The sequence below is a fragment of the Neodiprion virginianus genome, chromosome 4, assembly GCF_021901495.1.
Source record: "Neodiprion virginianus isolate iyNeoVirg1 chromosome 4, iyNeoVirg1.1, whole genome shotgun sequence".
NCBI classification, from domain to species: domain Eukaryota; kingdom Metazoa; phylum Arthropoda; class Insecta; order Hymenoptera; family Diprionidae; genus Neodiprion; species Neodiprion virginianus.
Genome location: NC_060880.1, coordinates 33,559,205 through 33,574,306, shown reverse-complemented (window position 1 = coordinate 33,574,306; position 15,102 = coordinate 33,559,205).

Genomic DNA, 15,102 nt, shown 5'->3' with positions numbered 1-15,102 from the left:
ATCTCGGCAACTTCGTTTTTCGAATTCACTAAAAAGTTTGCAATACGATTAACCCATAACTGTGCGGAAAAATCAACTGCTAAACATTTTCCAGCATTATACAGTGAAGGTCACTTTTAGGACACCTAAGCTTTAAGTATTCTAACGAGTCATAATAATTAATCTAGTTTCACCGAAGTTAATTAGCGTTCTACTGGATCTATAAATTACTCCATATTCTTAAAAATGATCTCTTCAAGAGCCAACTGAACTTGTCAATCCGATTTTTGTACAACAGCGCGGTGTGTCGTCGGTATCTTTTGAAAAAACATCGGAGCCACTAATACGTGCAGAATTGCCGAGACAATTATTACTCGAAATGAGTCGAAAGTGCACCGTTTCCAAAATACCTACCCGTGTGGCAAGGTATCTCGGGTAGAATGAGTAAAAAGGCGTTTGCGAAGGCTGGTATTATTTAGGGAAAGATTAGAGAGGAGGAGGAGGAGGCCTCTCATTATTTCGCTCGAGTTGACCTTACGAAGACTTCCGCCCTTTTCTTTCCCATCCTGCGGATGCGAAAAGCGAAGGCCTGTGCGTTCATTGATGGGACGGCGTGGCGGAAAGGGAAAAATACTGTATAAGCCTAGGGAGTCAGATAGGCCGTAGTGGAAAGGCGCAGGGGAATGAAAAAGGGGGGGGGGGCGAAAAGGGAAGAGGAGGGTGAAAGTATTAGCGATTATACGGCCGGCAGCGCCCATGCATCGAATGTCTCCACGCGGAACTAACCGAACAAAATGGCCGCGTCTCTGCACTCATCCTCGGACTTGTTCAACCCTCGTGCGTGAGAAGAGAAGTGCTCCACTCCACTTCGCTCCTCGCCACGTGGTGTGACTCTTCCTCTCGAGTTTTAGGATGACGAAAGAAAACTCGACAAAAAAGGAAAATAAATCGACCCCTACCGAACCCTGCGCATCATCGAATTCCTCGATCCCTCATCTCGAGTTGCTCAATTATCCCGCGAAGAATTGAAAGTGAAACTTGAACGCGTCTTGTTTCACCTCGCGAAACTTTTGGGCTAATTACCTTTGCAGCTTGTACCTTTGCTGAGGAGTTCCCAAAGCGCAGACGTCCCGAGTTCGTGCGGAACGCTTGTTTTCCAGTCTCACCGAAGTAGGACAGATTCCAATTTTTCTTCAGCACCGATCCTGAAACGTCCCCTCGCCGCGAAACAGAAATAGTCCGGATCCATTAGCTGTCCCCGCAGTGGAACCGAAAAGGACACCTGAATGGGTCCAACGACTTGTGAATTCACCATTTTGCGGTCTCGTATGGGAAACCTTTGAAGGTATATGGAAATCTTGTTTACTCGTGGACCGAATAATCCCCACGCATCGATGCACGCATTGAACCCGTCCCCGTACCGATGGACCAAACGGAACCAATATATATGAAACTGCTCGTTCTTCCTGGTGACCTTTACCCTCGCCGCACCGCCGTTCATCCGTCGAAATTGCTGTCACCGAAGTGAGCATCTGGGCGGCTGATCGTGAACATAGAAAGCAGTCCTCTTCCTCATGGGATCTTCTTCAAGCCGGTACAAGGATTAGGCCGCACTGAAGCGGAAGTTGGCTGCTCTTTCGTTATTGCCAACCCAAATTCAGTTGATCGAATAGCCAAAAAAACTGGGTGAGAGTAAACCGTGAGTTTTGAAAATTTTCAAAATTCTTTCTCACGCCTGGTCCGATTCATCAGGTATTAAGCATTACTGTGTGCGTGCTAGCTGCAGATTACAGGTATGGATCAATAGTGTAGAGTTGTAGCCAACCGAGCATGATGTTTTGTAAATGGCCTCGAGAGGATTGCAAATTTTCGTAAGAGAGTCATCAATCTTTCGGTGTGTACCCACTCATTGTCAGCCAGAAATGTGATCACCGAACACTTGATCTTGCACTGCATGATTTTTGACCTCAAGCGGTACAATTCGTTAATTATTCCTGAGCTTTCGGAAGAGCTGGTTCAAAGGTCTCGAGAATTGCGTTGCCGCGATCTCCGCTCCGCTCGACTCCGCGAGGCGATGCAACGCTCTGAACGGGAGAGAGAGGAAGAGAGAAGAGAAAGAGGATAGTCACTCGCTGTATTAACCCCGAGAGAATTCCATGCAGGCGAGGTCCCTCTCTGCAGGCAGACTCTTTTCAGCTCTTGCCTACTCTTCGCTACTCTTACCAAGTGTTGAGACGAAACTCTTAGCACCGAGTCACACACGACCTATGCGTCAGACTCGGTGGGTAAAGGGTGTACAGAAGCACCTGAATTTCCCCGCATGGTAGAACCGAGGCGATCCCACCGTCAAGGTGCTTGATGAAAAAAAGAAGAGGAAAAGAAAAATGTTCAAGCACCGGAACCCGACCCTTTTGCACGGTCAAAAAGCCGGCGATGCGAGTTTTGAAAACTCCTGACTTGCACCGTTTCGAGTGTTATCCATTCATTTTTCCCCTGACAGATGCGCGAGGATATGCACTCGTTGTTTGGCCTCGTGGAGAAATGTTGTGAAACAAATACTGCTGAGATTGACGAATGGATATTTAAGGGGGGACACGGCATCCGAGCAACGTCTTGCGAATCGACGAGTGACTTTACGAACACCCTGTAACCACACAGATGTTTAAGAGCCAAGCAAATACTCGGGAGTGAGTTGATGCGCGCGGCGTATCACGAGAAGGAAGTTCAATTTAACCCAATAAAGGACAATCAGAGACCGACGGCAGTCAGAGACAAGTTCTCTTTTGGTTGCTAAACAAACTCCGTTTTAAAAAGTTCACTGCTTTTTAATCGCCTCTCACCAGCTGATTCTCGGTCATGTTTAACTCTCAAATCCTCCTTCCAAAAGATATCGACAAGATATGCTGTACGGGATATTAGGAATCACATGATGATCTGGCTGAATTGACTCGTTCAACCGAAATTTTGGAACCATCGAAAAAGAAGGAAAAATATTGCAATACATCAGTGGCTAAGCGCGAGATTAATATTAAAATTTTGATTAATCCGAATCGTCTATCGGATTGAAAAACTGGAGTTCAAGAGATATTTTCGGTAATTTTAAAGGTCCGATTCAAAAGTAAAAAAGTTTGAAATGATTCAAAATATTATTGACGGAGAAATATACAGTTGTAAAGCAATCTACATGAATCGCAAGTATCTTAAGAAGACTTATAAAATGAAACGTAAATTTACAGTCAAAATTTTTGAAAACAATACTACGAGCCTACATAGATCTACAGATCGCGCAGAAGCTGCGAACGAAAATTATGTCGCCAACTGACAACCACTGTGAATGAATCGTACTGATAAGAATGAATTATGAGGATGAATGTTGCCGCGATGTCGCTGATGTGTCACAGTGCCTCAACTAGATCATTGTCCTCCATTACCTATTCATTGACGGATGCCATGTGATCTACGGATCAGAAATCCCGTCAGTTCCCATGCCCTACTTTACGAGTGTATCACTCTAAACCAACAGGAATGAAGTCAAGATATCATCGCGACATTGTCACATCCGTGCCATTTTCAAAATCCTCAAGTGAGCGAAACCAGGAGCACAAAACTCATCTGTGAATTTTTCCATTTCGAAAGAGCGAATTGTTCAATAATTGCGAGTATTATAATACCGGAGGGTTAGAAAAAACGATATTTTGTTTCGGGGTAGGTGAAAATGGAAAAAATACTACACAAAGAAGAAGGAAGAAAAAAAAATGGGAAGGAGCGGCGGAAAAGAAATTAGACTTGATAGGCAACAGCCTGCAAGAAAGGAAACGAAATTCTATTACTATCAGCATCGACACTTGAAAAATGATCCCTCTGGTTTGTCTTCCTCGGCAAAGACAGGATGCCCCGCGGGGAAACAGGTCTCGAAATATTTCCAAGCGAATCACGACCACATAACGCAATAATAATCAAGATATAGATAGACAAGGTCCCCTCCTGCAAAAGCTGGCCAAGCCGCCCGACGTGGTGATAGATCATTAGGCAGTTGACTTGGTTTAAGCAGCAGGTAATTATCTACGGGCAAGTTAATAACCATCCTGCACCGGTACGTCTCCAGTCTCGACGATACGATGTATGAGCATACCTGCCGCATATATTGTACCTATATTCGTGTGTCTACGGTTGAGGAACAACAAAACGTTGCGCGGTGGCTTAATGATGCTGCATCCGGGATGCCACCAGGACATCACATCCCGAGCAAAAAATCTACCTCCACAAGCATAACGCGTCACGAATACACGCTCGCGGAGACTGAAGCTCTTCAATCCTGGCCGGACTCTCGAAGACGACGACGACGACGGAATTCTTTGACCCGTTAACGATTCTCAAGAAGCGCGGCAAAATTTGTTGCCACAGGGAATCTCTTCCCCGCAGTAACTGCGACGCGCTCTGCTTCCGTGGTGCCGTGAAAGAAACGCAGCTGAAAATCTGCTCTGTCGAATAAATGGGCACCACGACTATTTGCCACGCACTTGCAGCCGAGCGGCTGATGTTATCCAGTCTTTGAACCGCAGATTGATTACCGATCCACGCCGCGTTACGGCCACATATATTGTACATGGTGGCTAGTTCCCATTCTGACGGTGGGTAAAATTTCTTGCAGATGATGGTTTACCCGTTGTTGTCCACACCGTTGTTCTGTTGACTGGTGAAAGAATGAGACGGAGCCTCGAACAAGAGGAGAATAGAGGGCACATAATCACTGGGAGTGGCGGCTCTGACTCGGAGAGGAAAGACTCCCGGACTGCCAACCTAATAAAGTAATTTGCCACGCTTGTCCCCGCCGTATGCGTCGGCTATACACATTAATACAATCTCCTCCGCTGGCTCGTCTTCTTCTCGTCTCTCATCCTCCTCACCTTCCTCTTCCCACAACCAGTAACCTTTCCCCCATCGAACATCACATATCTGCACGATGATAGTACGCACGTAGCTTGCCAAACTGTTCCACCATAGAGCATAGCTGGGTATCAAAATGTGCCCGATGAAGCCTGGATAACATTTTCATGTTCCTCTTCGTAACCAGCTCTGGTATTATCGTCAGTATTTACCACGAAGAGTGACCAAGGGGTGGATGGATGGATGGGGTTCGGGAGAGAGAGGGATGAGCCATCCATTCGTCGCTTTCAGCTGTTCCCTCTGTGTGATGCCGCGCGAAGCAATGAGGTTCTTATACGTTCCCGCTACCGGCAACCACGCGAGGTGCACTGCGACCACCTGTGATTGATGGTTCTCCTCGTTCTTTGGCTCTCTTTGATTTCTTCGCTCTGCAGCTTCTCTTCCGTTCCTTCATGCGGTACGCGCGAGTCTCTCTCCTCTTTTCTCTTTTGAACACCTCCGTAAATGAGATACCTTATACCGACCCACGTAGGTATATACAAGCCAGGCCGGGCACCTGGGCCTAATTTTCTAATTAAGAATTATTGGTCACACTTGTCTCACCCGCCGCGAGTAATAGAACGCAAACAAACAAAAAATACCATTTTCTTCGATCAATCTGATCATTAAATCAAGACTCTTCACGGCAGGGTTTTGTGCCTGTTTCAAAGCTGGTAGCATTGATGGAAGAATTCTTCATGCCACAACATGCAATCATCGAGTTTCTGTGAAAGCATGAAGTGTCTCGTGATTAGATGTATCCATGACATTCCTGACGGGTAATAAACCACTGCAATGGAAAATCTTAGTGCTAGATCAATTCGCTACAAGTACTCTCAGCATGTCCGGTTACTTTATGTGATTGGTAGCACTCAAGTGTTCAGGTAGTTACACGCGGGGCTCCGACTTGTTGAACATGATTACAACGAACTGATGGGACTTCGGGTTCAACAGTTGCACAAATGCTTGTTAGATAACTCGAGTCGGGGGAATCAGTGTTTTGAGAAAAAGTCGGCTGACTCGGCACATGTGAAACATTATGCGAGTGGATCTATGACAAGTCCGTCAATAAGTCTCCGCGCTGTGATGTACGCAGTTTCAAAGATATTCTAATCAAGCTGGAGCTACCGTGCGGACGGGTGTTCATCGCAACGTACCCCGTGGTTAAAAATAATGCGTGTGAAATAAAGTTAGAGTGGTCAAGGATGGATGAATGCGTGGAACGGACAAGAATGAATGGCGGAAAAGATGAATAGGGAATGATGGATAATGCCTGGCGGCTTCTTCTTTCCCAAGCCCCTGTCTCAACTCCAATTTCCAGTAGCTGGCTGCGGCTACATGCTGCATGTATACGTAGTACCATACGAAATCGTTGTAATTTCTGTCCCACCGCACGCTCTTCTCGCGCGTATGTAATTATAACTTAACGCCTAAGGACATTTTCTCCGATGAAAATACAGGGATAATAAATTACATCTGGATCTGTGGTTCCATCGAGGCTCGAGCTGGCGCGTCTCTGCGGGGATTCACAAACCTATGCCCAAGAGCTCGAGACGGACGGTGCGCAATAATTCTCATTTTTTTCATCTCTCGCTTACGAAATTACGTCACGAAACTCTAACGCCGCTATCAAATCGCCGTTGACGTCTATATTCCCGGTTGGGATTTGAGAAACCTAAAATAGCGGAACGAGTGGTAATTCTCCTTTCAATTAATGCAATTTAAACGACTCCAAACAACGCGTAGGTTTCAGGCTCGAGGCACACTATCAACCTACGCACCATTCCGACTGACTGACCAGCCACCCACATTCCCGCGTTCGTCGCATATGCCTCACGCATCGCACGAATAACAAACAGAAGTACGGAGGCACGGATGTACGCGCCCTCGTTCTGCACTCTCAAAGTGAGGTTAGATTCAACGGTGTAAGAAATTGCCAGCAGCTCGCCGACAACGAAAACTGAGATCAGCCAGCGCTGAATTGAGTTGGTAAAATGAAAAACTGTTTTAGACAGAGCCTAAAACTTGATCGTATCTTAGCAATTTGCCCATCGTTCAGTGTTGCAGTTCGGGGTTGAACTTTATCCGTTATATCGTCGCGCGTTATCAATTAATTGATCGTCCTGTAAATTCCAGTCATTAGCTGACCGGACAGTCATTAGGGTTAGCGAGTTGGCCGGCCTAATGAACCAATGATGTATTTATGAGCCAGAAGCCAGACGGAAGGAATTAGGAAGGTATCAAAGTGCCTCACTTCTATATACACGTATCAGACACCTGAGGGTGGCCTGCGCAATTCACGCACAGTCAAAAACGCGTACTAACACACTGACCGACTGATGTATAGGAAGAGTTGGTTATAATTATTGATTACGTGACAATTGGCCTCTTGATCGCTCTATTGCTAATGTTGATGAAATTGCTTCATTGATCGCCCTGCCTAAGGCTCGGGTCTGAGCTGACGATGAGCGGGTATAACACTGAGGATAGGGTGTATTACAGAAGCGTCTTTAATACCATACACATTTCGGCCGCATGTAATTAATACTCAGATCAGCGATCGATCCACCGGGTTAATTTAATTCACCAGTACACGTATACCTCCGGCGTTCCTCGATGCGCTCTTCATACGCCGAGTACGTGCAGGTACCGAGCGACCAAACCGACCGCGGCTCATACAAAACCAGTGAGTAGTTGTTGCTTTTCTTGGAGTTTTGATGTCGCGTGCAAAGTGGGACGTAGATGTTCCGGGCAGGCAGTAAACGAGAAATACCACAATGTTATAAAGGCTGGTACACTTACCGAAACCATTTAAACCTGCACACGATGCTCAGCCGGAACGTGATGTACACTTATACACGCCGCCATGCAGTCTACGTACACGTGAATCCATGTAACTAGACATAACTTGCCCCAGTTACTACTTATATGGTTATAAGCAAACTGTGGGCTCCTCGGATTAAAGGGTACCTGTCATTTCGAGTTTCACCATTTCTCGTAATCGATAAGTCATTCTGCTCACTGTCGTCAATCGAGTCCACCAATTTCATGTGATCTGAAAAGATTTCCTGCAATTAATAGGCGTATAAACGATACCGCGAACAGTCTTAAGGTCAGACTGAATCAAACATTTTCAAACGGTAGAATAATCAGATTAAAATCTCAAACATTTCAAATCCAATGTTATTTTATCACATCAGGTTTATACCATGAAAGAACCTTCGCATATAGAAATTGCATGTATTGTGCCTATACACGAATATTAAAGTCAATCGTTGACGGGTCGAAATACTCAAGGGTTCGTAGCGGAGTAAAAAAGATTTCAAGTATCGGAGGGAGTGGGAAGGAAATTTACATTGAGGTACAGTGCGTGTACCTATATGGGTAGTTGTAATATGGATGTAACGCGGGGAGGGAGAAGCGAATAAGAATTCCTTTTTGCTAAGGAAGTCTGGTACACGGTGTATTGGCAACATTGGTTCGAAAACACTCGACGTCAACGTACACCGAAGCGCCAAGCATAGAGCCAAGGTATCGGTGTACCTTCTACCCTCCCCTGGGATAGAACTGCAGCACCAGAACGCTGGAGGCGTGTTGTTCGAAGGCATGGTAGGCATGGGCCAATTGACCGCATCTGTTGGCTGTTCACCGAATGACCTCGCGCTGATCAAATGTGTTGATGCAATAAACGTTAAGAGGTTAATTTGTTATGTATTAATTTAATGCGATGAACTCTGAGCCCGAGAAATTTATGTATACGCAGTGTACGTGTGCACACCCGACTACGGTATAAACAGACCTCACGCTGTGCCACCCGCGCGAGCCCTCGAGGGCCCCGAGGACCCCAGAGACCCGGATGATCTTTAATAGTGTAAAATCTGGCCCGTAGCTGAGCAACTCGATCAATTTATACCAAGGGGTTGACACACACGAACGGTGTAAACGCTAACTTTTGGCATCGTTCTCGCAGTTCATTGGCGTACAACAAGAATTGATTTGGTATTCATCGGGTTCACGTTCTTCGTGCGGTAATGAATCCTTGGCTGTTCCCACCTTGAAACTCAATTACCGACCGTGCAATTATACTTTCGGATCAGGGCTCGCCATGGTTATAAAATCGACACTTTTAGTAGCGACTACTCAACTATACATGTTCGGTCAAACCCGAATGATCTTGGCGCGTGGCGCTGATGCGATTCCATCCCCATAAATCGGGGTTTTTTTTTTCGTATTGCTGCATGAAGTTCCCTAAATTGCATGTAGGTACAATACAGCGGGACGGAAAAGATGTGACTGTAACGATGTAACATCTAATGGTGATTTTTTAATGTAGTCGAAAATTTTTAAGCTTTCGAAAATGACTTCGATACTGGGCGTGGAATTAGTTTTATCCCACGCTGGTTGGATCGGCGAATTTGGAAGTTGTTCAGATAGAAACTCGTCGACGTGCTACCCGTATAATGGAGGTCCATGGTCCGCTGCAGTGACTGGACAGAGTGCACCGCAGATAAAAGTGTACTAAAATCTTGAAGAATCACACGTCAATTGACCGCATGATATATAAATATAAGTGAAGGGTATACGCAAGCCCCAACAAAAGAACCAAGTAATTTAATATAAATTATATTCAAACGCAAATGAATCTCCCGGTTTCAGGTTACATTTTATTTCAGGCACGCTTCGAGAGTTTCCCCTACATTTCATTACGTCATCCCGCATATATATATGTACATACCGTGCCTGCTAAGACCATCGAGTATATAATTTGAATCTCGAAACGAGACAACGAATCCGTGCCGTTATTGTTCTCGCATAAAAGCATTGCAATCATCACTGAAATTGCAATATTATACTTCGACACTGAATTTCAACACTTCCGCGTGCAAGCAAGAAGAATAAAATTTCACGACTAAATAATTTTCCGCTCCAACACCACGTATACACGTAACAAATTGCACGAGGTGTAACCAGGAGAGTCGTTAGAATCTCCAAACACGAACTCTCACTCCGTTCGACTTATACGTGAAGAATCACAGATGTTTCAAGATCGCGCTTCCACATGGCCACATTTTTATCTTACATCCACCGCATTCGAGGTCATTCAAATTCGGCGGTCCAGTGCATCTGCGACGGTGTCGTTGTATCAAGGATACACGAGGTTGACAGATATAGTTTTTATTATTCCGTCCTACAGTAATCAGTTCTAATCAGTGGGGATGACGATAAGAGAGAAATCGAGATGGACGGGGATGTGGATGCGGAGGTTAGGACATTAGACAAACGCGGCCGAGCGAACGAGTGTGAGGTCGTAAACTCGTGAGCGTGCAAGAGGGAGATTCCTGATTGGTCCATTGAAGCCACGTGCGGCTGTTGGACCGGCACCGAGGACAGCGTCTCCTCGTTACCAAGTCATTCACGAGCTCCGTGGTGTTCCCCGGTAGTGTCCCTCTCCGTTCGGCACTGACGACGACGACGACGACGATAGAAATCAAGTGGGTTTGTTAATGTTCCACGTCGCGCCGCGGGTAAACCGAGGAGACGAGCTAATCTAGATTCCGAGATAGGTATAATCCTAATGGGACACTTCTTTCTCGAGATGCCACGTGTACATGATTCAATGTTTGCCAGCAAATTACGCCGTGTCGATAGCCCGCTGCATGCGTGGATCTGTTATCCGATTACAAGGGTTAATCAAATCATCGCCTCACCCCATTTCGACTCGCAAACATCGCCTATCATCCAAAGCAGCAAGCTGGCACAGTTTACGGTATTCATAAGTGAACGAAGGTTGGATAGACGAGTCCCCGCAAGCTTCTGCGGTAATTTTTACCACGTGCATCGGGCTATTATAGTCCGATTTTTGTAGTTGAAACTATAACAACATAAGTAAGAATCGATTAAGAAGTATGATCGCTGTCTATCGACTACTGCACACGATCTCATTTAGATATTCATAGATGAAGACTGTGCTTTGCGATGGGAATGAGTAACGCGACGACCGATAACTTCGTGGAAAAGCAAATGGAAAAAAATAATCGAAATTAAAAAAAATACGCAGGGTGCAAACTTTTCCATAGGAACAACATGAGTGTCTTTGCAAAAATATTGCTTTCACGCACACGGTATCCTGTGGTATTTTTCAGTTACTTTTTCCATCGTATTATTGTAGAACAGGTGCAACCGAGACGAGTATGTGCCGCAGAGATCAAAGAACGCTGAGACCAGTTGACGGGCTTTCAATTGCCGCGGAGAAATCCGCTGTACATGATTATGAGGAAGTCGGGACTCTGAAACTCCAACCACCAACCAACGAGATCAGGGAAAGTCGACAAGTAGCTCGGCGTATAAATATGAGAGGATTCTCCCAGTGCCGCGTCCCACCAGAAGTGTGAAACATAATCGATCGCGTACTGGAAAAGCCGAAATGGAGATTGATAAAGGTACTCCGAAAGTGAACGCGATATTTTTTTGAAAACTTATATGCGTCTACTTTTATGAAATGTAACCTAAGAATGTCTGTACCAGATATGAAAAGTGAGTTCGGAATTCGACGATCCTTTCTCGACAAAAAGTTTCTCTACGCTTTAAAGCTGGTGTCAAAAACGCTATCAGCAGCCGTATATAATGTAAGTAAGCAGTAAATAATCACGGAGAGAGAGTTGTACCATATACCGTAATGTAAAACCTAAAAATCTCTTTCCCCTCTGTTCGAAGATGAAACCCGGCGAAGAGGCAGGTTCCCGAGAGAAAGCTGTCAGGCTTGAGAAATCTCCGTTGACGCTTCTCCGGTGGTAAACAGGTACCTGGGCAGTTTTTGCCAGAGTACCGGATTAGATCAAGGCATCGGTGGGGCAAAAATCCCGAGTCAGAAAATCAGCCGACTCTACCCTGAACTTCTCGTCGAACACGAGTACGTACAACGAGTGTCAGGTCGGCGACGATACGGGGTCCGATCGGAGCTGGCGAGCTTTTTCGAGTGAGCATGTGGGCCAACAATGCCCTTCTCTCCTCTCCACTCCTCTCTTTTCCATGCCGCAGCCGCACCACGTACTCGGACTGATCCATTATTCGTCAGGGTTGCGGCTGCGTGTCCACGGAGTCTGCATGCATCGCGCACGTCACATACGCCGTCGTTCTCAAGTACCTACGCTTCAAGTCGTCAACTGTATAAAACTGCGAAGCGTACTCGACGAAATTCGTTCTTAAAGCGTTGGTCTCACAGTCACCGTCCTCTTCGACGTTGCGTTCCACACACGGTACTACACATCGTCTCTCACCCTGCAAATGCCTGACTACTCGGTATCTGTGTAGAAGTGACTACACTTGGGGAGCTCCGCGTCGATTCGTTTTTAGGTACCTTGAGCCTACGTTCGCACAACGACATCAGAAAAAAATTTGTTCCTCTTCACCGCAAGATCTTACCCGCTTCTTACTCTTTATTTTCAATAAGAATAATCCGATGATCCAACAGCTGTAACTTCTAAGCGCGTAATCGAGAAAACGCAGATAACGTCTCAGTGACCTGACCGATCAGATTTACTAACGCAAGAACACAATATTTTTTAACTAATCCAACTGAAAAAGTTTTCTCATATCGAGTATTGAAGAATGTTATTTTCTCAATGAGAAAAAAAATGCCAAATCGCCCCTTGACAGGCATTACGTTAGAGGGTGGTTTCACCCCCTTAAAGTGTTTAATGGCAGATAAGAAAAAACACGTGTAGCTTAGTTTTTAATCGGCTATAACGTAATACAAAAGAAATAAAATCGGAGAGAACGACTTGGGATACCTTCCCTGCCAGTGAATCAGTATGGCAGTATTGTAGTTGTATCTCAGAATCCTAAATTTTAATCTATTTGGTCAGTTCAAAATGAGAATACAGTTCCAATTTAAACGCGTTGATACATTAGAAATCGATAATACCCTATAAAATACGCCTATACTTATGATATTAGTAGTAATCGTACGAGGTTGCGAAAATTTTTTATAACAACACTTGCAACACTACCTCAAGATATGGTTAAGGATTTTATTACGCACCGCGTATTAACCGAACTTTAAACGCGACGATGATTAATTATTATACTAAGGAATTTCGAAGCCGCGTATGACCGCAACCGACAAACAAATCTTCCGTGGTCACTGCACGCCGTACCCCCAGTCAGGTTGAGAAATGAATTTCTAACAATAAGCGCTTATATGAAGTGGTCTGCCTGACACATAAAACATCGTGGACGACGATCGCGTACGTACCCAAGCTCCGAAGGGTGAAACAATAAACGAAACGACAATGAGGATTTAAGTGGCGACCTCAATGATATCAACTACTCACTGGAATAGAATTGAATAGAATTGAATTGAATTGAAGGAATGGTATATAAGGGAACACTCCCCAGCTTAGCTACATCACCCGACCAATATCCTCAGCCTCATACCCGCTTTCCCAAATACGCCTGAATCCACTCGAATTACTAGTAACAAATTGCAAACATCGTTGATTTTCGTGCACGTCTGCAAATCTTTTCAAAAAATGTGTCCAAAATCGGCTGCGGTCGTCTTTTAACCAGGCGTCTCCGTTTGCTAAATGAAAAACTTTTAATTACGCAAGAAATTTGGACAAAACTTGTTTTGACGTACATCTGTTCCTGTAAAGAGAAAAAAATTGCCTGACTGTGCAGAAATGAAACGTTTTAACCGAAAATTATCCAGAATAACAAGTTGTGTAAGAATGCAGATTAAACATTATCGAACCATATACTCGTTCACCTGTGCAAATGTTACTTTATAATTTCAGGTTGAAAGGGAATTGGCAACGGAAAGACAACTTTAAACCTAGGTAAAGATATGCTACATTTTCCTCGAATCTCACAGAATCTTTATAACAACCAGCTGCGTTTAATAATCGCTTTATTTTTGGGCGGTGAATAAATTCTGACGCGAGAGTGTGGTAACAGCGAAAAGTTGACTAAGTATATACAAACACACAGCTGATACCGTTCATGGAATAATGACGGATCATTATTATTGGAAACGTTATTATTGAGTAATAACAAAATAGGGTATAAACAGGGAATAAAGCGGTTATTCCGAATAATAACAAGATATAAATTGTTGGTGAAAAATCGATCCCTGCAGAGTATCGAGAATAGGAGTGGAAAGAGAGGCGGGGGATGACTGGGGCTGGAAAGGCGAAGCGGAGAGGGCGGCATCCCTTTCTATGGATGCTATAACTCACCAGGGAGCTCCGCTCGCGGATGGCACGCGACCAGCGACATGTCTCTCGTTGTAAACGGGGCACAACCACCGACCGCTCAGTTCGTTCATTGACAAGATCATAAATAAGCCAAACTATAGAATAAACAAAGTTTGACGTGGTTGTGTCGGCGCGTTGTGCGCACTGGCGCACTGATACACGCGGCACGGTTACACGACTATTTGCATCGTATAATATTGATATGCTTGCGTATGCGTACGTGTATTGTGATACAAAACAGCCTGGCATTTAGCACCGCGAAACTAATCGACTTGACCATAACGCCGGTGTTCACGAATTACGATCATTAGCGTAATCACTTGTGAATTGCCGACGCGCGGCACGGATACCCGGCATTATTTTATCATCGCTCGAGTCTTCCCGTTTCCGCCGGCGCACACCTTAATTCTTCTCGCGAGTGATTCACCTTCTCCGAATCGATCGTGGACCCGCCGCGGTGGTAATTTTGACATATCAATGATCTCGCCTCGTCGGTCGGAGAATCGCGCTTGATTAGCGCCCGTGGGTAATTAATGAGAGAAATTTCGTTTCGTCATAACCTTCTCCGGTTCCCAATTAGCCCAGCCTCGACCCGCGAAGCTTTCACCTCTTGTACTCCGTGTACACCTTCGGATGCCCCGCGACCTGCAACGCAAACAATTTCAATATCCCGCCAAGCCAAGCTTCGTGGGACCCGATCGAGAGGAGCCGACTTCTGGCATGAGAACTGCGACATAGCCTAATAAGCCCTGATGGACAAATAATTGCGTAACAGGTGCTCGCCGTTCGCTGTGAAATTTCGGTCGGCGGACTTCGACGATTGCTAACTATTTTTAGGAAAATCCACAATCGAATCCGCACGATTAGGGTGGTCCCCTGATTTGCGTTGCAGGTAAAACGAAGGTTGCATAAAAAAACGCAAGCGTTTCATTTTTTCACACTT